This window comes from Nothobranchius furzeri, chromosome 3, assembly GCF_043380555.1.
Source record: "Nothobranchius furzeri strain GRZ-AD chromosome 3, NfurGRZ-RIMD1, whole genome shotgun sequence".
In the NCBI taxonomy this organism is placed as follows: Eukaryota; Metazoa; Chordata; class Actinopteri; order Cyprinodontiformes; family Nothobranchiidae; genus Nothobranchius; species Nothobranchius furzeri.
The window spans coordinates 61,575,979-61,599,755 of record NC_091743.1 but is presented as its reverse complement, the minus strand read 5'-3'; the positions used below and the strand labels follow the sequence as shown (position 1 = coordinate 61,599,755).

At 39.9% G+C, this 23,777-nt stretch overlaps 1 protein-coding gene across 11 annotated transcripts in view; it reads left to right on the top strand.

The window, feature by feature from the left end:
• Positions 1–1,755: 1,755 nt before the first annotated feature.
• LOC107385338 (R3H domain-containing protein 2) overlaps positions 1,756–23,777 on the top strand; it is an 80,953-nt gene continuing 58,931 nt past the window's right edge. For 9 of the 11 annotated variants that reach the window (XM_054752235.2, XM_054752216.2, XM_054752226.2 and 6 more), the window contains exon 1: positions 1,756–2,026. The gene's annotated coding sequence lies outside the window, so the exon portion shown is untranslated. The other 2 variants (XM_054752192.2, XM_054752196.2) reach the window with 2 other exon arrangements.

Genomic DNA, 23,777 nt, shown 5'->3' with positions numbered 1-23,777 from the left:
ACCACTGCGCCACTGTGCAGCCGCTCCCAGACATATCGTAGAAAAAAAAATCTAACATATATCAAATTCCTGACAGCTGAGCAGGACTCTTTGCATGAATGAAACAGATGAGATCTTTGCATGAACACACCATAACACATCCACAGCAGTTTGCAGAGGCAATGAAGTACAAGTCACTCACAAAGAGGTACAAATCATAAGTTTTCACTGCCACAAAAAAGGCAGACCAGTTAGATGGAACTCCTTGAAGAGTTCAGGGCTCATGAAGAGACAAAGTCAAACAGACAGATCACAGAAATAATGGAGGCTGAAATGAAGGATTTCATTTTAAAGGTGCAAAATATTTCTACAACCAGGAGGAATATTTTCATCAGACAGAAGCTGGTTTATGGAAAGAGCTGGAATAGAGGGTTTCATAAACGATCAAACTCAGGTTGTCACGGTTAACAAAAGGAACTTCATGATGAAATCCAGGTTACTGTTGAGAAGGAACTACAGAACTATCCCACCAGTATAACAGCTGATCCAGAGCCTGCCTGCACAGCCCTGGACACCACAGAACTTCTTCAAGCCGGAACTTTAAAGAACATAATGAAAATTTAGAAATGGGGCTTGGTGAGAACTTTTCTATCCAAGAAAAGCTCTGATGCCAAAAACAAGAAGGCTTCCTTTGGTTCAGACATTATGGGTTTGAGGACACCAAAGTCATGGATGAAAACGAGAAGCACTTGTTCCATCAATCCCAACTAAATGACATCCTGTTCCTTGCAAACATCCCCACAAAAATCTCCATCACCCCTCACTCGTGTTGATCAGCAAGTGTGTGACAAGGAGGTTCATCACAATCTGAAAAAGGTAGCATAAGGCTCACTTCACCAGTCAGAAAACACATCACCTGTTCAAGTTTTTTCTGTGTGGTCTTGTGTTGCACAGGAGTTTCTCCGGGTGTTTCAGGTCACATTGGTGAGACCATGGAGCAAGAATTCCATATGGCTTTGAGGAGATTACTGTCCACCATCCGGCGTCTCAGGAGGGGAAAGCGGTGTGCTACCAAAACTGTTTACAGTGGTGATAGTGTGCTGCTGACCTCTACTCAAGACATTGTGGATTGATGGGCAGAATCAATTCAATTAAAGTTTATTTATATAGCGCCAAACCATGACAAGAGTCGTCTCAAGGCACTTCACATAATAAACATTCCAATACAGGTCAGTTCATTGAGCCAATCAGAAAAAAAGTTTCCTATATAAGGAACCTAGCAAATTGCATCAAGTCACTGACTAGTGTCAGTGACTTTACAGCAATCCTCATACTAAGCAAGCATTTAGCAACAGTGGAAAGGAAAACTAAAAAAAAAATTAATTAAATAACGTAACTAAAGTTTTTAAATTTTTTTTTGCATTGAGACAGCTTCAACAAATGTTCGTCATAAGTATATACACAGTATATATAGTAACATATCTTTTGGCAGAAAAATCTCTGGTCTGAACATTTACATTATTTTCAGTGAAACTTTGATCAGGACATGCTCGTTTGGCTGACATCTTTTCTTTGGTCATCTATAAATCTTTAAAAAATATATAATTTTTTAAATATGTACGAATTCAGGGAATCTACCATATGGCAGAGATTTCAGTACAAATGGACTCAGGAAAGAGGATGTAAAATATGTTCCCAAAAGTTCCTAACGCTTGATCTTGTTTTCACAACTTTATTTCCTTGTACCCTGAACGTCTCCGTACAACGGCGAAGCACGTCGCTGACGTCAGCTGTCGGTGAGGGGGAAAAAGTGACGCCGACACAAGCCGGAGCCGAGAAGGGGAATAGTGTTTTGTTTCTTTTTTTCTTTCATTTATATCATTTTATTATTTCTCGTTTTGTTGGTATTTCGCATGATTCCCGCTGCGGGTTTGACTGCTTTGCTTTTCAGCGCTTGCTCCCTGTCGTTAACTTCCATGCCGCTCTCCCCTCACGCGGCGCTGTTTTGACAGTCGGGTCGCTGTGGATCCAACTCAAGCTAGCAGCGGTAAGTCATTTTGAAAGCTAGCAAACCTAACCCCCTCTTGAAAATAGACAGTGGTGGGACTGATTTATAACACGATTCACACCGCTATATACAGAGGCTCCTTAGTGGTTTGCCAGTTATACCATGAACCATTATGTTATTTTAACGCTAGACATGTAGCATTTATGCAAAAGAAAAGGCTAGCTAAGGGGGCTAACATTAGCTAGGTGGCTAATTATACTGTTTGTAGGAAGCAGGCTAAAATTGAGCTAGCTATTGTTAGCGTGTGGGTAAGCTAATATTTTCAGTCAACCGCACGACTGTCCATCCTGCCATCTATACTCAACAGTGACAACTGGACGGGGTTTCTACATTGATTTAAAACATACGATCACCAAACGGGTAAGCTGAACTGCGAAAATGACTTTAGATAATTTAATAATCGATGTTATTCTATTTTAGTCTAATGTGTAACGTGAAGCACCATCTTTAAAGTCCGTTTTCTCATCAATGGCAGACGCGAGATGGCCATGTTAATATTCTTGTAAGAGAAGGGTGTTGCGGTCTGTTTATGAGCGCATGTTTGACTTAAGTGAATCCAAATGAAGTAACTTTTGAATGAACCAGAACATTGAAATAGTCAAAGGTTTATGGTCAGGTTTAAAGAACGGTGGGTATTTTCAATCAAGCTATAAATGTTCGCGTGTCTACGAAATTGCAGCGAAAAAGAGTAGATGCCAACTTATATGAACTGAAATGTTCATACAGATGATTGAGACATAAACTGTAGCATCAGGCTTTCTCATCATAAAACGTTGGTCGTTTTATAGTGGAAAAACGGTAGATGCAATAGTTATAAGCAAACGTTGAAGTTTGAATTTTATAGAACTTAATTATCCAATAATTTGTGGTATTTTAGGTTCAAGTGATAGCATTTTGGATTAGATTTTTCATAACAAAAATGTTGATAGAAGAATTGTTTCATAATGAAAACATTCACATTTTCTCAAATATCAAATATGATAAGATTTCCACCTATCCATTTTCTTTGCTTGTCTGGGTATGGGTCTTGGGGGGCAGCAGCCCTAAACATAGTCCCAGACTTCACTTTCCCCAGACACTTGGGCCAGCTGAGAACCATAGTCCTGTCTGCATCCTCGGTCTCCCCCTAGGCCTCCTCCCACCTCACCAGGAAGGCGTCCAGGAGACATCCAAACCAGGTGCCCAAGCCACCTCAACTGGTTCCTCTTGATGTGGAGGCTTCAGCAGATCTCTCCAAGCCCCACCTGGATGACCTAGCTTCTCACTTCTTAACCTTCCCACTGTCCTAATGGGTGTGACCCCACGAGGAAAGTTGACCATTGAGCAGGATTGATGGTTTATCCCTTGGGTCCATGTGGCAGGGGTGAGGAGTGAGCACCACCTCACCCCTGCCACATGGACCTCAAGGGATAAACTATCAATCCTGCTCAATGGTCAACTTTCCTCGTGGGGTCACACCCATTAGGACAGTGGGAGGGTTAAAGGAGAGCTCAGACACTACATAGAGAAAACTCATTTTGACCATTTGTGTCCACGATTAGAATTCAGTTCACTAAATTATAAAGAGGAATCTCACTGTACCTCTCATTATTGAGAGCTTTGCCATTTGTCAAAGAAGGAGAATGCTGGAACGAACAGTTTGCAGAAGTTCACGGTAGGGGTTGTATTAACTAGTCGACTTCACTGATCTGTAGGACTTTTTATGCCTTTCAGCTAGGGCTGCAACAAACGATTATTTGGATAATCGATTAATCGGACGGGGTCTCGACACGATTAATCGATTAATCGGATTACATGGGGAAATTTTTAAAAACTGCTAGGGAAACGTTATTTCTCTCCTTCCTTCACTTTATTTAACACAACATTATTAGAAAACAGTTCAATAGCAGAAAAACAACATGCCATCACCTAAATTGTCTTATAAGGTGTATAGACAGAGACCCTAAGCTACATCTATCTGTGACCTAAAATGCTTGGTCCAAGTTAAACAGCTTAAGGGCAATTCTCATCTGTTTTGTTTGATCTCATCTGTTAACATTTATTTTAAATGTAATTAAACATAGGCTGTGAATTAATCAAAATTGATCACTATTTCCAAAACTGACTGAAAAAATACCAAATAAAACAAAAGTAAATGAATGCCATCCTCCTTGCGATGATGCCCTGGGCAACTGCCATAAAGTCACATCAAGAAATGCTGCTGATCATTCCAATGATCCCAAATAGACTCACATTAGGCCACATGAAAGCAACTGAACCCAAAAATATATTAACCAGTATATAACTGCACTCTCACACAACACGCCTGCAGCAACAGTTAGGACTCCTCCCTCCCTTTTAAAAGCGTTTTTGCTTCTGTAAAACCACATGCTAGTAGTCTGGCCCTGGTGTGATCAACCAGTTTCTGCGGGAATGTGACGGCGGAACCAGGGCCAGATTAACACTTTGTTGTACCCTGGGCAACAATATTCAAGGGCTCCATCATCACGACCCAAGGATCACCATAATGTGGTCACATACAGAATATTTTACTGTAATATGCAGTAAATATACTCAATACTTGAATGCCTGACAACACGTAACCCGCCCAGAGTAACCTTTGACCCACCTCGTGTGGACTGACCAATGAGGAGAGGGTCTTAACTTGAGGTCCTCTCTTCATTGGTCAGTCTGCATGAGACTGACTCTCAACTGACATTCAGTCGTAGGCAGCGAAGCGTCTCTGTGCAGCGCAAAAGCCCGGGTGGACAGTTTGTTTAATGTAGGGTGACCATATTTCCATTTCCAAACAAGAGGACAGGGGATCTGTGCCTATGACGTCACACTATGGCAACGCCACACAAACCATGTTGGGACCCATTTTTTGTAAGAACTAAATTAATATCAGATTCTGCCAATAAAAGGGCTCTAAAACAATTCATATGTAAATATTTAGCATATTTACTGCAAAATCTCATTTTTCTGATAGTGCTGCAACAAGGTTTTATTAATAATAAATTATTATACCTTTTGTTTTACTACAGCATCGGTAAGCTTCCTGTGCACAGATGATTAAGGATGCTTGTTTCAGCTGTGAGATTAGACGATAGGATCAATGAAAAAATAAGTTGTCACACACTCCATGGAAACTTTCAGAGAATCCACAAATAGTGGCTTTCAAATGGTTTTGTTACTTTTTGCAAGTTTTTAAAAGAAGCAGATGAGACAGCATGTCTGATAATTTAGTTTTTCATCTGATAATATTAGAACATGTCAGTAATGTCTGAGGGGCTTTTATAAACACCGTATAACTAACACTACTGGAGAGGGCATGATTTACACAGAGGCTTCTGGGGAGCCCAGTTATGGGGGGGGGGGGGGCATTTTGCCTTGGCCCCCAAAATGTCTTGAAACGGCCCTGGGTGTGTGACTGAGTTTTGAAGGTGATCTGAATTGTATCAGATGTATAAATATGACATGTGTATAACTTATTGTTTTTTACTGGTAAAAACGTGTCGTGGAGATAAATCTACCTACATTTGACTTTTCAACACTTTGTTTTGTTTTCTTGTTTTTATTAAACTATTTTCCTGTCCCGTCTGTCTCTCATCTTCCTGCATCTCCTCATAATTCTCCAGAAAATCTGTTGCCTGGATTCTTACCTTTTCACCTCATCAGTTACTTTTGAGCAGATCAAAGGGATCTCCTGACCGAAAAGCGCAGAGCGCGTTTTCGATGCTGCGTGAGGTGACATCACCACAGCACAGGTGATGAGCTCCGCAGTAGCGAGCTTCAGGCACAAATAAGACAGAAAATAGAGAACATGTGCGGACATGAACGATCGTGTGCTAATTATAGTTTTTTGGTTGCGCCACTTTGAGAATGGACCGTGCGCTGGAAGCAGCTGCCTGGATCGCTGCGCGACAATGCGGAACCGGTTCGCAGCAGCGCAAGTCTGCCGGCTCTCCCTCGCGCTGATCTGCCGGTACCGGCTCTCCCTCACGCTGATCTGCGGCTCTCCCTCGCGCTGATCTGCCGGCTCTCCCTCGCGCTGATCTGCCGGCTCTCCTTCGCGCTGATCTGACTTGCTCTGGTCTGCGCGCAACGGCGGGCGGGAAGGGGGAGGGGGGGGGGGCGCTTTTGGAAGAGTTGTGACACAACGAATCGATGACGCAATTCGTTGCCAACGCTTTTAGTAATCGATTTTCATCGAATTTATCGATTCGTTGTTGCAGCCCTACTTTCAGCGACTAGCCGCTGTCATGTGATAATGAGCGACAAGATTCAGTCCTCGGAAAAGACAACAGGTGACGAGCCCCTGCGCATGGGAGGCAACGTGCTGTGCCAGAGCGTCGGTACTGACGCCCACCGTAAAACGGACATTTAACCAAATTGTGACGTTTACCCTTTTGCAATTTAACCTTCCCCTCACCCCCATCCTAATCTTAACCAGCGTGCACATGCAAAGCTCTGACCGTTGACGCGCTCCAGACATCTGCGTCCTGAGCACGGCCACAGTAACATCAAATTAGTTGTCGCCACCTCAAAAACAAATTTAACGCGATCGTTCATGTCGGCTCATTTCCTTTGTTGTTTTCTGTCTTTTATTTGTGCCTGATGCGTTTTGCTGCTGTGGAGCGGGGCACATCACCTGTTTTGTCCTCCAATAACTTCACCTCACTGATGCGGTCGGCGAGCAGCGAGCACTCCACTGTTTTTGCGGTCGGTAGATCTTTTAGAACTGCAGTTCAAAGGTAACTCATAAGGTGAATATATATGAACCCAGGTAGCAGTTTTTCTTTAGGATTGAGAGGAGATGCAGCAACATAATAAACAGGCAGGACAGAAAAATAGTCAGATAAAAACAAGCTAGTTTTTGTACCTGCTGGTTGCAACAAACAGACACCACTGAAGGTAATCAGAAGTGAGGAACAGAAAATAAAATAATTATTTTAATGTTTAGAGCAGCAGGAATTCTTGAGAGGCTGCAGGCGCACTGCGCATGGGGAGGGGGAGAGAGCTGAAGTGGAGCAGTATAGATGCAGAAACTACCGCTGTTAAAAGAGATGTGTTTAACTTAGAAAATGTGGGCGCAATATTAATTGTCAAAAACGTCAGCGAACCCCCCCGCGCCGCTTCAGGTGTATGACGTCATCATCGACTAGTCAACGTCGACTCGATTTTCATTACTTGACAGTCGACTTTAAAAAAATTAAGTCGTGCAGCCCCTAGTTCACGGAGGTTCGCGGCATAATTTTAATGTTCTGTTTGTCTTGTCCAGTCAGCAATGTTACACAGCTTTCCAAAAGCTCACTAACTGAGTTGTGTTGGGCCACTAGTGGACACATATTAGCATATCCTTCTGTGTCATCAGTAGTGGATAGTTAAATTGTGTTAGAATTAATTTAGTAATTATTATTATTATTTTCCTCCAAAAGAGAACCCCCAGTTTCCCCATTACATTCTGCATTTATGCCAAGGAGGAGCCTTTGAGTTATTTATTGTAGTGGGCAGGCTAATAAACTTATTCTTGTTTTCATCACCAAGTGTAGGAAGTGTTTGTAATACAAGTTATTTTTGCTGTAAAATGTTAAATATTAAACAAAATATTAAACAAAATATTAAACAACTTTTAAAACCCTTCCAAGCGTTTGTCCTGGTAAAATAGCACACGTGTCAGAGAAAAAGCTCTATAGCCTTTGCAAGTTGTTTAGCAATTGATGATTCTAATACAACCACATTAAAAGTTGATATTTTCATGATTTTATTTTCATTAATGACAAACTGTGTTTGCGGTTCAAGCCTTTCTGATTCTCTGGGTCTTTTTTAATTATAGCTTTTCCACATGTAGAAGTTCCAGTGTCAATGTATGTTTTAGGCCACTAAAGCAGTTGCTCCAGTCCTGAAAAACTGGTGCTACAGCAGCACCAACACCTCGCTGGTCCAGAGCAAAGAGCCACTTGCGTCAGAGGCTTGGGGAAGATTAACCAGATCAACCACCACTATTGAGTTCTGTGTTTAAGAATCCAGATCAGTGGGGATAGAACAATTTAAAAAGTGGTTAGTAAAAATGTGGAGTTGAGTCAGAATAGTGAATACACAAACTCAAACCTTCTCGCATTTACCTGTTGTGTTAACATAAAGGCTGTCATTGCTGCCTAAATTTGATTTCTACATTAGCCTTGCCCCCCCCCCCCCACACACACACACACTCTTCCTACCAGATTTCTTTTAGAACATTTTAGTTTGCTTATTAAGCCTAGTTTAAGCTTTGTCGTCGGTACAGAGACACGCAACACCATAATGCGCCATTATAGCTTTGTTGTTCTGATTTGATCTATTTCTGTATTAAGCTCATTATGATTTTATGAGTTTATGCTTTGTTTTGTTTTGATCTATGTGAAGCACTTTGTGATTTTCTGTCTGTGATGAGTGCTTTACTAATAAAATTCACTTACTACTTACATTGCAAGGGCTCCCCAACAGGCTCACAAGGACGAGCAAAGTCGAGCCCACATTTCTAAACATCCGTCTAACGAGATGGAGAATGCAAACTTGTGACTGGCCAAGATGCCGCTTCCTTTAAGTTCGTTCAGAGCACTGCTACTGCGCCCTAAAAAGAAAATGAGAGCTGAAGATATCTAGCAGCAGACACTCGCGGAAAAACCAAAAAAAAAAAAGGAACGTTTACTCACCTGTGACTGGAAGAGTAAAGATGCGTAGGAAGCATTTTATTCGTGGATGGATATGACAAGAAACATGGGTTTAGAGGTGACGAGCGCATGAAGAGTTGGAGGAGAATGAGGGACAAATTTGTTCCTGTTAAAAAGTCTCTGAAATACAAAAACCACAATATAAACAGTAAAGTAGTAATAATAGTAAATACACTATATTGGACCAGATTCAATTCAATTCAAAGATACTTTATTAATCCCAGAGGGAAATCAGAGTTTCAGTACACACAATTCAGAGATCAGACATGCATACATAGGCATAGACACATGGCAAGAATTGATGACTGTGGTCATTCGCAACCCGAGTCGCACTACCTTAATAGAGATCAGAGGGTTTATATATGAGGATCGAGTCAGGTGGAGGAAAAAAAAAGGCACTTCAGTTACCCTCCACAGGGAGGGCAGCCTTGCTATGCAAAAAACACCTCAGAGAGAAATGCAACAGACTTCAGACATTACACAGCATAAGTGCCCACTAGGTGGGTTGGTGGGTTGGGACTCTCCACACCTCATTGCATGCAGCCACGATAAGCAGCGCTCGTCACTTCCGTTTGGACAGGGCAGGGAGGCAGATGGTAGAGGTGCTGAAAAAAATCGATTCAAGTCTGAATCGGGATTCTTATTTATAAAGATTCAGAATCGATTCACAAAGGTTCAGAGTCGATCCCAAGAACTCAAATGTTTGGCATATTACAGGTTTGAGATGCACTTTTGTCTGTTTTTTTTTATCTTTGTTAGGAGAGTTAGTACTCCGTTTACTTTTGTGGTCCCATGAATTGAGATGATTTATTTTTGAATCTGCTGATAAATGGGTACTTGAATGTAATTTTTTCCATACTCATTAATTTGTGATATTCTCATATTTAATTTCTAAGTTGATAAGTGAGGGCTCAGGATTACTCATGTATTTATTATCTACAAGTTATTGATAAATGAGAGAACACATTTTCCGTTGTAAGAAATCTAAGGCACTTTTTAAAAACAGGTTGAGGACTCATATGTTAAACTTGTTTCCACACATACTTGAAAAGTATTTGACCGTATTACTTTCAAAGCTACTGTTAGGTAACTAAAGATTTGTTATATTTTACAAGGTAAGCCTTTTGGTCAAAAGATTGCTTCTGTTTACAGTTTTAGAATCACTTTATTTTACATTGTAAATTTGCATTTTTTTTGAGCATGACCAGTTTAAAGTAAAATAAAAATGTCCCATAGCTTTAACTAACTTGTACAACAACGTAGTTAATCCTGGAACTGACACTCTTTGTTAACATTGATTGTGAATTGATTTAAATCAAGAATTGTTTGTGAATCGAATCGACACCCAGAGAATCGGAATCGAATCAAATCGTGAGTTGCTCTAAGATTCACATCCCTAGTAGTTGGGTTTAGAAAGCACAGTGACTCCTGGAAACGATTCAACAGCCTTCACCGGTCGCAGTCCCGCTCAGGCTGGGATAGGGAGACAAGAGTTGCCATGGTGACCGCAGCATTCCACATTTCTTCTGAGGGGGAGTAATCACTTCAGCCTCACAGGCTCAAGGGCACCAGATTCAGATAAAAACTTGTTTTGGGGCCAGACAGAGATAATTTCTTCTCTGTCTTAAAGTTCTGTTGGTCCTCAACACCTCTAAATCTAATAATGGCGTAATTAATCTATCCCAATCCGTGCTGACCCGTCAACTTTCTCCTTGATCGAATCCACTTTCTGTGCCAGAGTCTGAATCTCAGCCAAAGTTCCAAGCTTACGACTCATCTCCACAATTATGAGTTTGTGCGTTCACAGCGCGGTGTAATCCATCCCTGAGCTCCAGGATTGAGCCAATATTCCTCGACAGCTCATTAATTTTCCGGTAAGCCAGGTAACCACTCAGGCCAAAAAGCAAGAAACCTGACACAAACACCACGAATATCCAGACGTCTTCAGAATCCTCTACAGACATTTGAGAGAGGCAGATCAGGTTCCACTGTTTCCAGGAGTCCATGATATGCCCAGCTGGCTCTGTCCCAGAGGGGCATCCAGGAGCCCCTTCTCCCGTTCTCATCGTAGAAAAAATTTTGTCAATCACGTTGAGAGACCAACTGACCAGATCCATTTGAATAACTTCCAGTTTTCCGAAAAAATGCAGAAGCGTCGTACACCAAAAGACAGACAAAGAGCCTTGGGATAAGATAGGGAGGGGAGGAGGAAAAAAGCGTCTGTACTCTCCAAGAGCCGGAAGTTAAGAGTATACCCCAGAAAAGTGCTACGCCCTCTTTATTCCTGACGGGGAAATGCTTTGCAGTACTCTCCAGGAGACAGAGAAGTTGGAGAGTGAAATGTCTACCTCAATGGCTGTGCGTCTCTCTCGTGGAGCTGACGTAGAAACATAAACTAGGCTTTAATCTAGCAGACATGTCTGAATCTATGGAACTCTGGGTGTGTCCGAATCCACGGGAAGGATGCTTGTAAGGTTGCATTTTGAGGTCGATGACGTCACAGCGCAGCGATGAATACTGTCCGAATTCCAAGAATACTCATTCTCGCGTCCTCAAACGCGTCCTCGCTCCGCCCACATTTCGAGGACGGGTCTGTTGTATCCTCACAGAACAAAGCTATCCCAGGCACCGGCTGTGGATTTTCAACAGGAAGAGAAAATGGGGAGAGCTACAAAGTTTTAAATGTAAGTTTGTTAAAAACTAGCTGTAGAAACCTAAAAAGCTTAAAGCGGTTCTGTTTATAGACATGAATTGTTTGTATTTTTGTGTTATAAATGACATTTTAGGCAGAAATCAGCCAGAACGAGTTTGTATCGCAGGTCCCAGTTATTCCCTTGTGTGTGTGTGTGTGTGTGTGTGTGTGGCGAATTAAACTTGTCATTTGTTTTAAGGACAACGGAGCAAAGAAGCGTTTTTAATAAGCTTAGAGGTGAAGAGTGAAGCTGTTTACACACACAACCACAGAAGTTCTTCTGTGAAAAGTAGTTTTACATTCAGGGATTTACACAGCTGACACGTTTTAATGAAGTAAAAAGTGTTTGTGTGAAGAATAAAAGTTTTATCTTCTCATGTGGATAAATGTAAAAATGTGTTTATTGCCTTTTTGTCACCTGTGGTCTCTGATTTTCTCTGTAGGACTGCAGGTGTCCAGGGTCAGGAGAGGCTTTACCTGTTGGTCATCCTGGGAGAGAGGCCTTCTACTGTCATCATGTTAATGTTATTTAGCTGTTTGATATTTGAACACGTTTATCAAAACAAATACTAACTGATAACTCTTTCTGGTCATTGATTTTATCACCAGTTTTATTATTACAGATGTTTTTGAACATGTTACATGAACAGAAAATGTAAAGATGATAAGGAGACAAGATTATTTATAATACGTTACACTTATTTACAGATCAAAACCAGTATGGACCGGTTATGTACGGTTAAAGCAGGATTAACCTGACTCTTCCTGGATCATTTATTTAAACTGAGTGAGCAGGAAGTCTTTAACAGTGCAGCTGGATCTGCTGCAGGAGGATCCAGACGTGGATGGAGGGCTGGAGCAGACCCGTGGCTGGACGTTTCTGGCCAGAGGAACATCATACAGGACGGTCTGCAGAGAGCTTTGGGAAGCTTCCTCTCACTGTCCACTCCATCGTCCATCTACAGGGCCTACATTGAAAACACTTCAGTGCTATTTTATTAAAAAGCCTGTTAAAATGTTTTACCCCCATTTGATGCTAAATAAGTTCTAAGGTCCAATTTACATTAGAAAACATCCTACTGCATTTAACATTTATAATGCATTTGGTTTATATTAATTACCTACATGATAATACTGTAGAAATATGTTGTGTATGTTTAACAAGTTCATTCTGTAGCTTAAAACATACATGAAACCATCTAAAGTTAACATGTAAGTCCTGAAAGCTTCTAGAATAAACAAAGTTACTTAACCTGAAAACGGTTGTGAACAAACGCTGCTGATGGACGTGAAGCTGCTGCAGCTCCTTAATATTCCTGCTCGATTTTCGCTAGCTTTAGCATTTTTCCTTTGCGTGTAGCTGCCACCACGGCTGTGACGGGACCTACAGGCCACCGTAGACGTGAAGGCTAGACTGTCCGAATTCAGAGCCGCTGGGTTCCGGTCTTAGCAGTCTGGCAAGGACCCGGCTTTGCTAGACCGGCGAGGACCTGTTCTCATAAGCATCCTGCCTGTGGATTCAGACACACCCTAGGATTGGGACATTATTACATTTAACTTGTACTAAGTTTTGTAACTTGTAACATGTTTGTAACTGTGACTTTTGTTTTGTAGCATGTAATTCATGTTTTGTAACACGTAACTTTCATTTTGTAATGAGTAATTTTTGTTTTGTAACATGTAACTTTTGTTTTGTAATGCATAACTTTAATTTTGTAGCATGTAATTCTCAAGTACAAAACATTTTGTCCCAATTCTAGCTTGCTTCCAACAAGAATTGTCTTCGACAGGAATTCAAGACTCATGATTGGTTGGTCAGACAAAGCCTGTCATTGTTTTTTTGGGAAGGAAGCTAGATTTGGGACAAAATGTTTTGTACTTGTAGACTTTAGTTTTGTAACTGTAGACTGAGATGTGTGTTTTGAGAGTTGTGATTTGAAACTTGTACATTTATTGTTTTCTGCAAGTTACAAAATGAAAGTTTCATGTTACGTACCAAATGCTACGTGTTACAAAACAAAAGTTACATCTTACAAAACGAGAAATACAAGTTAAAAAATGGAAGTTGTGTGTTACTAAACAAGAATTACATGCTACAAAACAAAAGTTAGTTACAAAACATGATGCAGCTTACAAAGCTTAGTACAAGTTACATGTAATATTGTCCCAATCCGAGTTCCATACATACGATGTACATTGGTGATATGGTGATGTTGTGACGAACCTAAAATTCATATTTTTGGCCTGTGGGAGGAAACCAAGGAAGGTGGAGAAAACCCACATGTGCATGGGGAGAACATGTTTACTCCATGAAGAAATGCCGCAGCCAGGTTTTAAACCTGCAACCTTCCTGCTGTGAGGCAACAGTGATGCCAACAATGCCACAGTGCAGCATTTGGCGAAATTTGCAACTACGCTATATGATTTGTTAACTGAATATCACAAAATGGTGTTTGTTATTCCTGTATCTCTGCCTTGTTCAGTAAGAAGTGAATGTTGGCCTATAAGAGGGAACACACACACACCACCTGTGGCTTTTAAAACCAAAACATTCAGAAACTACACAGGATATAGAAACATGTTTAGTAAAATATAAGATGACATTTTTTTCTGCATTGCAGTCTTTCAAAAATGTGATATTACTAAAGCTGTATAGGGTGATGTAACAATGTTTTTCTCTGGTGTCTCTGGCTGTGAGTAAAACCAAATGTCTCAGGGAGCTCCAACATTGAAATGGATTTAGTACCAGTCAGCACCAGTACAAGTTTTAATTAAATAAGTGTGCTCGGTTTGTGATTGCAGATACATTTCAATTACAGATATTTGTCTAGATCCTTGCGTTGTGGAACAGCATGTTTTATATTGTTGCTGCTTTAAGGGAAAGATCATTGAGAAAAGGATAATCTATAGTAAGATCTGGTGGATGTGAGTCATTGAATCTACAGTCTGCTGTTGCTAAGGCCACCAGTGAGAGATGGAACATCCTGCTTCTCTTTCAATATGTTTTCCCCTTGATACCCTGCAGGTTGTGGACATATGTACTCTCTCTTCTCTGTTTTGGGGAAATATCAATATAACATACAGGTTTATGAGGAATTCATGTCAAAAACAGCCTTATTTTGGTTGGCTGTAATAAAGGAGATACATTTTTATAACAGACTTTAATAATATCTACTCTTAATTTAACAACTATATGCCAGGACAGTTACTGCAACACTATAGTTTAAACTAATACTGTGAAACTATGTAACCACTGTCTAGTAAGAAGTAATCAGTTTGTGTCAACCAGGTATCCATTTCTGCCTCTGTCTCTGAATCAGTGTTTGCAACAGCATAAGAAGAGTGGCGTTTTCTAGAGAGATTTGATGAGCTATTTATAGATCCCTGCCAAAGCACCAAGTGTGGTGCTGTTGCTGCTGCTTCTCTTCTCTTTACTGCTCTTGAATCTGTTCATTTACCTCCATCTTTATTTGTTCCACCTTCTTTCATGTTCTGTTTTCTGAGCTCATTTACTTCTGAGTTTTCCTTTAAGAGCTGTTTCATTTCATGTTTCCACTTATGTGTTTTTCATTACTTTCCCTTTAAATGAATTATTGATCACAACAGAAGGGAAGTGACTGGTTGCCTTAAGTTTAGCTTTAGATTGAGCCTTGGATTGGCTTTAACTTATTTGAGTAGCGATGATCCAGACACACAGATGTGGAAAGTCAGTGTTGATGTTTTAGATCCATATTCTGGTTGAAATAACACTTGTAAACAGTATAAAGAAAGACCACGTTCTAGTGTTCTGTCTTGTTTGAGTGATGCAGGTAGAAGATGAAACGTGTGAGATGCTGCTGTTCATCTATGGATTTTTCTATTCCCCTTTCTCCTTCTTTCTACTAACTAAGCCTCATGCTTTCACTCTTGTGAAACGGGCTACCTAGCTGTTCAAGTCCAGAAGCAGCTGGACCGGCCCTAGGGCATTAGATGGTATTAGTTCATTGCCATCCACTTTATCCCAGTCATGTGGTCAACCTAAGTCAGATCTTTCCCCAGGGTCATGCTAGGACAGCAAAGTCATTAATTGGTTTGATGTCTCAGCTTAGGTAAGGTTAGCATATTCTTCACAAAGTATTGGGTTGCAAATTTTTTGCCTGCAGAAATAAGTATATAAGATTAATCACAACTAGTTTTGTTTTGGATCTGAAGGAAGCAAGCATGTGTACTTGCTCAAAAAGACTCTTCACTGAGAAACCATTTTTTCACTCATTGTTTTTGAAAATGATCGGTCACTCTGTTAGGGCTGGGCAATATAGCGTGGTTGCAATATATCGTGGTATATTGAGGAATTTACTTTGATAACGAAAAATGGACAATAACTATATGTATGCGCAATAGGGCTGTAGCGAAGCGTCAATGACATCGACGGCTCGATTCTAAAAATTCGTCAACGTCAGATCCGGTAGTCGACGCACCACACCCACTTGTTGCATCCCCAGGAGTTTGTAAATAGAGGAGGAATCTGCCTGTTTTTCCTCTAGTTCGCCCTCTTCTCCGCCTTCACTAACATCTCCACCAAATACTGAAGACCCAGAACAATGTCCGTCCGCTACTAGATTCCTTTCCTGTTTTGCCCGCCTTCGTCTCCAGGCAACGGACAACAACTTCCGGGGTCAGATGCGCTGCTTCGTCTCTACCGCAGATGTAGAAAATCGCAGGGAGCGTATCCAGGGGCGGTTCTGGACCAAATTTTCCAGGGGGGCCACAGTGGGGCCAGTATTTTTTCATGGGGGCGCAAGAAAAAAAAAGGGAATAATTAGGGCAATATCAAAATTGTTTTTTGTCTCCGCCATATGACTAATTTTGTGCTTTTGCACAATTTTGCCAAAGGAAATTCCTAGTACTGTGAAACTACTCACTTTTTTGTTCTCTTCTTTTTCATATCTATCTTAACTATATTTTGGGGATCAAATGTATCAAAAATTTTCCTTTACTTTTTTCCATCTATGATCTGCATTCCCACATTCTACATGTCACCAGAACATAACCACAATAAAACCAGTGTTATACAAAATGGAAGGCCTGTAGCGTTTATTCTCTTACAGTAACAATTTATCAATTTTTTTGAGGAATTTATTTGAGATTTTTTGGTTTTTATTAACTGTGCAATAGAAAAATAATCGTTAGATTAATTGTCTAAATAGTCATTAGAATAGTCAACTATTCAGTAAAATAATCATCAGAATAATCATTTTAAAAACAATCGTTTACCCCCAGCCCTAATGCGCAAAAACAAAAGTTGTTCACAAGATGGGGCTGTCACCTGTGTTATGTTGAGTCTCACTGCAATGTGACTCGAGGTAGTACAGCTTCTTAAAGGGACATGAACGTTGCCAACCTACACCCATCCATCCATCCATCCATTGTCAGAACCCGCTTTGTCCACGTAGGGTGCCAATCTACACACATCTTTTTATCTATTTTTTCTTTAAATCTATTGACATTATTAAAGTGATATCAGTTAGTCAGAAATCTTGATAACGATATTGTTTTGACTATTAACCCTAGTTAACCCACCGTAAAACGTCTACAACATCACCAATAAAAACAAAAAGACAATGGCAAAAAAAGTTTAACTGAACGCTCGCAGCAAAAGCAGAAACAGTGACAACAACCATTAGGATTGCTCCATTTCCACCTAGGAAGTGGTTGAAGTCTCTTGTGTGGGAATATTTGAGATATTTTAGGTATATTCCCACACAGGAGACTTCAACCACTTCCTAAGTTGAAATGGAGCAGTCCCGATGGTTGTTGTCACCAGTTGTTGCTTCTGCTGCATTCACGCGTTAAGATTCACTTTTGTCCATGTGGTCGCGCTATTGTCTTTTTGTTTTTTATTGGTGCTGTTGGAGATGTCTTTACGGTGGGCTAACCAGGGTTAATAGTGAAACTGGTTGATCCCTGCAATCCCAGCTGACTGACATCTGTAGCGGTGAGTTTGTCAAATTGTTCGTTGTCCAGTCGAATGCAGAGGTCCTTTGAAAGACAATAGTAGATTCCAACCCATGACTGAGATCTGTCGATGGGTCCTGGCCAGACTATATATTCACTTGTATAGGATGATCTGCTAGGCTACAAGTATTGTAATTAATTTTAATCTTTTTTTTTTTTCCACAAAGTCCTGCAGCAATTTCATAATGTTGTGATTTCTGACGTATATGGCAATAAAACCCTTATGATTCTGAATTCCCTTTAAGTACTTAACAACTATGAACCAAGTGTTAAGTTAGTTATTTATCTATTTTGATGTTCTCCATCACTCCACCTCTATAACATAAAGTGTGGTCATTCTCAGGTGTGTATTTTGTAGTGATCATCCATCCTGTTGTTATCTTCCTCTTTGCCATTTCAAGATTACATTATAATGAATAATTCCGCTTTACTGTAATTATTTTAACCTCAACACGTAGAGCATACTCCGTTGTTGTTTTGACTTGGCTACACGGACTGTTAGAACACTGATATACAGTCACACAGTTCCTGTAACTTTCAGAGCCTCCTAAGAATTGTTTTATCTTCAAATAAATATTCATCACAATTATTTTCATAGTGAAACATAACGGGGAATGCTTTGTGAAGATAAAAGGAAAACCCCACTTTTCCAGATTTTTCAGCTCAAATTTTGCCTACTAAAGCTGGATATGCGTGCCACTAACTACCCATATAACAGACATCTTTAACCTGTGGAAAGTTATTCCCATTCCTTTGGTTGCTGAACTTTTGACTGCTTCATTTTTATAACATCTTTCAGCTGACGTTTGCAGTTAAGTGGCTGCAGGGGGTGCATGTAAATATGTTGCCTTGTGAGATTTGGGTTTTTCCTTGCTAATGAGATGGCTTCATTATTTTTCTCCACTGCCTTCCCTTCAGACTCCCATCTTCTCAGTGTCATTGCATTTAGACAATTGCAGCAGTGCTCCTGTTTCGCCAGCAGCTGTCAGTACTTGAGGCTTATTAAGTTCTGCAGGCATGGGCTGCAGACAGAGATTTCAGATATTTGCAGTGAATGATGTCTAGTGTGTGCCCCCCGAGACAATGTGACGTAGTGTCATTGTAAAAAATAAAAGAATACCAAGCCTTGAATTGTAGCTACGATAGCATGAATGTATTTGTGAGCTGTCACTATGGTGTGCTGCTGCTGTATCAAGTGACGTGTTAGCTGATCTAAGCAGCCCTTTAAACAGCTGGGCTTCTTGAATGCACTGGTTTGGCCGTCATTACAATTATATTGTTACACAGAGGCAGAGAGCAAACAAGATGTGTGGGAGAGAGAGTGAGAATCCACACGAAAGGGAGGGTTTGAGAAGGGAGCACTGCAAACTGTGCGCATAAGAGCGATAGGAGAAGAAGGAGCCGGCTTGCAAGCAAGGTTTTCCGTTTTCACTGTTGTGCTTCATTCAGAAAAAGAAAGGGGGCAGTCAAAATAGACTTTTTGTACTATTTTCTTGAAACCTGTTTAGAAAACCAAGCTGAGATGCTGCACAGGAGGAAGGGCACACAAAGTGTGAAGATGAAGATAAGTACATAAAGCTGAAGATAGTGGCAGAGGTGAACTCTCTTCAACCACTTTATACCTGCTGCAGCAAATGGAATTTTTGCATTTATGCTACAGGGACAGGTAATGCTACTAAAACCGTGGTTTTGATTCAGAAGCTGATTCTGCTGTCTGTTGATGATCACGTAGTTATGAGACTCCTGTTCTTACTGGAGACCTGGAGTACAATATTTATGAACAATGTGTCTTTTCTGTGTCTTTTAAGTTCAGTCACTTGCTGATTAGATGCATCTTCTGCTGTAGGTTTGGTTTAACATGCTGCAACTTCTTTCAAAGTTTTCCATAACATAGCGAGCTTTATGATTATATTAGTTTAGACCATAGTTTTGTATTATGTATATCATTTTGTATTTGTAAAAGTAAATCAAATGTATTCAGTCTGCCAAAATGAGAATGCAAGTCATGTTTGATTTGACTTAAACATTAAAGGTTTTAACCTGATCTGAGATTTTAATCTTGTTTGTACATATTGGTCAGTTTGTGTTAACATACAGTTTGCATGTACAGGCACACCTACTGCTTTTAGTGAGGCAAATGCTGAGGTAATAAGGATTTCCCTTCCTCTGTCCCTATGTGGGAGGGTGGAGGTGGCCTAGTTGGGTGGAGAGTCACCAAGAAGTAGGCGTTCCTCTGAAGTACTGTCAGTCTGAGGAGGAAGAGAGGGAACGAGGGGGGGGGGGGGGGGTGTTTTAGCAGAGTGAGGATTACATAAGGCATATGGAAAATTCTGTATTGATGCCCCTGTTATTTCTTTTTGTTTACTAATCTTACATAAACATGGTGTCATGAGATAGCTTTGCTTTCTCTTCGAATAATTAGATCTGTTTTTATACATTTAGGTAGAAACTCCCTTTGATCAGTGAAGCCTATTCTGATTTATACCTGCAAATGTCTGTGTATTTGCCCTTTATTTGAGGAACACAGTGTGCAGGAACAGAGAGAACGGAAAAGAGGCGAGAGAGGCAACACAAGCGTGAGAAAAAAGCACAACAGAAGCCTCTTGAATAAAAAATCTGTAACTAAAAATAGCAGCCCATCCTCATGGCATGATTACCGTTTCAGGTTTAGAGGAGCTGGCATTCCCCTCTTCTTTGCGAGTGTGATGTATCAAGCCTTGAAAAAAAATCAGACCCACACTCATCAATTCCTCCCTTTTATTCTTTTACTGTTCACTTGGCCCAAATCTGTCTGGTGCTGGGTCTGGCCTGTTTATATAATGCCTGCCTTTAGTTGCGCATATGTGCATCTGTTAACAGAGAATGATAAATCAATATGTATTTGTGTTCTCAGCTATTTCTTCTCTTTTGTTTGCTTAATGTTCTTGAAGTGATGAAATGCTCCATGATCCTGTTTTCTTGTTGGTTGGAAATGGAAAAGGCAAGTGACCACCACAGCAACCCCAAATTAGATAGAAGCTCCCCATTTGGTGTCAGGTTGCTGGAGCTAATATTGTTTTGATGATCCTGCTGTCCTTTAGTCCAGAAAGGAGGGATGGGGATGTGCAGGGAAAACTAAAGTGTTTAAAATCTTGGTTTTTAGCTTAAAGGTTGTTAGCTATATGTATGTCGATGGTTTTTAGACTAAAAAGTCTTGAACTAATGTGCAACCTACGTTGTCCATTCTCAGGTGGACATTCAGCTCTCCCTGGTTACATTTACAGGTGCATCTGATGCATCACTTATTCATATGACTTTATCAACAGGGAGTACATTTTTCTTTAATTCAATTTTGTCACTGAGATCTTTCAAACGGTTCTCAAGGGAAAAATGTTTAATGGGAATCACTTAAAAAGTTAACGTTGACTAGGCAACTAAGAGATGAACATTTTAGAAAGTACCTTTTTTATGCAAGTCTATGTATGTTAATGAAACATACAGAATAATTAATATCAATTAAATAAATTGCACCTCATCTTTTTGGCCTCATTGGTAACTACAGTAGTTAAGATTTCTAAGCCAAGAAGAACAGAAAGTCTCTCTTTATGTTAGTGTTTCACGTACCGAATTTATTTTAGCCAGACTAAGTAGTTTTCTGCAATAACAATGTTTCTTGCAGTGATCTGAGCCTAACTACATGTTAATATAATGCTCATAACGCAAGTTGATCATTTTTCTTACTTTTATCTCTTCAAAAAATTCTTTCCTACAGCGCTGCAAAAGTACTAAAACACCACTTACATGTAACACCTTTTGCACTATCTTTAGACAGTTTCACATAAGGGGAAATGCTCTTTTTTGCACCACATAGTTTGGTAAACAGTGACTTAGGACTGTTTATCTTTGGGTAAACAGATGTATAGCACATTTTTATAACCGAATAGTTTTAATGTTACAATCTATAATTTTAAAGAACGTTTATTGCATTCCTTCTCAAACAGTGCTAAAATAGGTGACGCCAATTAGTAAATAAAAAAACCCATTTGGACTTTTCTCTTTAAAAAATACTGAACTAAGCCAGTTAAAGATCATTCTGAACATGAAAAAACTTCTGATCCTACATATTCTTGTGCTTAAATTTCATGCTCAGAAAAGTAGGTTTACTAATTATTTTCTTGTGAAAGCAAATGTTTTGCATATTAATAAAAGTTATATAATTTTACTAGATTCTTAATGTAATCAATAAAAATATTTCAGGTAGCAAAATTTAAAAATTCATGTTGAAAATTGTCTATTTGAAGTTGTATGCACAATTTCCAATAATCATTACGACTGCTACGAGTTTCGTATTTCCGTCTAAAAAGTGAGCATGTCCGTGTGGTCACTTTATCTAAATGCAGTAGATATTTACCATTACTCCTGTTGCAGAAAAAAACTCATGTGAAGAAACTGAGATATGCCTTTGTAAATGTTGCACGTTAATAACAATTCGCTCAATTTTTCACTGTTTCATGGAATCTGTGTGCAGGAGTGGATATGTTTTTTGGCAGTAATGGTGTAGCTAAACCGGTTAAGTTCCCTTTCAGTCAATTCACTTGGTACAACAAAGGTACTATGGGACATCACGTCATTGTGTCGCCTGGCTGAAAATGTACATAATCAAGCCTAAAAAGGCAAATGAGTGTGATGCTAGGTCATGGCCTGTGACAGAGCTCTCGTCATCCTGGCCAAAGTTGCTGTCAACCTGCACTGTGCCTCCAGACCAAAACTGTGCTGTAATTGTACTCGTATTCAGAAAATAATCAGTCACAATTGCCTTTTGTCCTATTTTTCTCACACAGCATGCAGTCTCCCTCTGAGCATTAGCTTATAATCACAGTACTACACATTTGCAATGAGAAGTCTAGCAACCAAGTTTGTTATTTGGCAAAAGTTAGATGAACTAATTTGTTAGTATTACTGCCATGAGAGCACTATTTATTGTGCATGTTTCATAACAAGCAAAACAAAAACCAATATCCAAACCCCAATCCAAAAATAAATCACTTTTTTTTTATCTCCTGAGTCTTCCAAATACCTTTGTTAGAAAAAAATAGCAAGAGGCTACAGTAATGTAATGGTGATCACTAGGGTTTTCAGTTAATCCATTAATTCAGTCCACATCCTGCCCATTATCACTAGTGCATTTACATTCAATACATCTACAGATAAGTTTATTGTTTAAAATAGATACTATTTTTTACAAAAAAAGCATAGCCTAGGCTACCTGACATTGTTTACCACCAGTCTCTGAGCAATGAAAAAAAACCTGTTGTAAAATTCACAGTGACCCATTAGAAACAGCAACTATAGTGACCATTATGTTGCAGGCAGAATAAAAGAAGAGGTTGTATTTTGCATTACATCATGGTGAACATGTGAGTACATTCCAAAAGTCTGTGCACACACTTATACAATGCAGATGTTGCAACAGGGTTATTTTTTCCAGTGAGGACAGCAGGTGAAAACTGAAGATGTGAATGTTAGACAGGAAACAAGAATGCTTTTACTGCTTATGTAAGGCAGTGCAATGTGGATATAAATATAAGTCTAAATAAATGTTACTGAAAAGTGAATTAGTAGTATTGGATTGATGCTTCTACACACACTTGCACATCAACATTAGAAATTAACTGATTTTCTCTTTTTGCTTGTGTCAAATCATTTATGTTTATTAGAAAGTTCATCAGCACTAAACCAGATCATCTCTGTCTTCATGTGTTTAGACAATGCTCTAGGGAGGAGATATTTGTCAGTTTGCACTTTTGTGAGAGGGAGAGACAGAGAGACTCACCTTCTGATTACTTTAAAAACCCCACATGTCTATGTGAACATCTGCAAGCTATGTATGGTTGTATGCATTTGTGTCTGCAGTTGAGCTTGGTTGTCCGGCCTATAGCAAAACCCCCGTTCACCGCTGTTTCTGTTGCTGGTGTTCCGGTGTGCTCTTTTATTTTCCTGTATGCAAGTATTTAATGGAAAATACAAAGGGCCTTGTAATTGGATAAATCAGTGGGGTCGAGAGTGAAAGGAAGGAAAAATATGGGGGTGTTGAGGGATATGGCAGCTTTTCTCTTGGTGACAGAGCTTGTTGCCATGGAGCTGGTCTTCCCATTGGTGGAAGTCTGGGCCAATCACATAACAGTGCAGTTTGTTTCATCATTGAGAAGTTTTTCCGTCTCTTCCTGCCTCGCTACCCCTTGCTCTTCCTTCTTTCTCTCTTGTCTTCTCTCCCCATCCTTCACACTCTTTCACTGCTCTTTGTTTTCACACAAAAAGAAGCTGATAAATTACATAAGATTTATATTAGGTGCAGTGGCTGCCACCCAGTTTC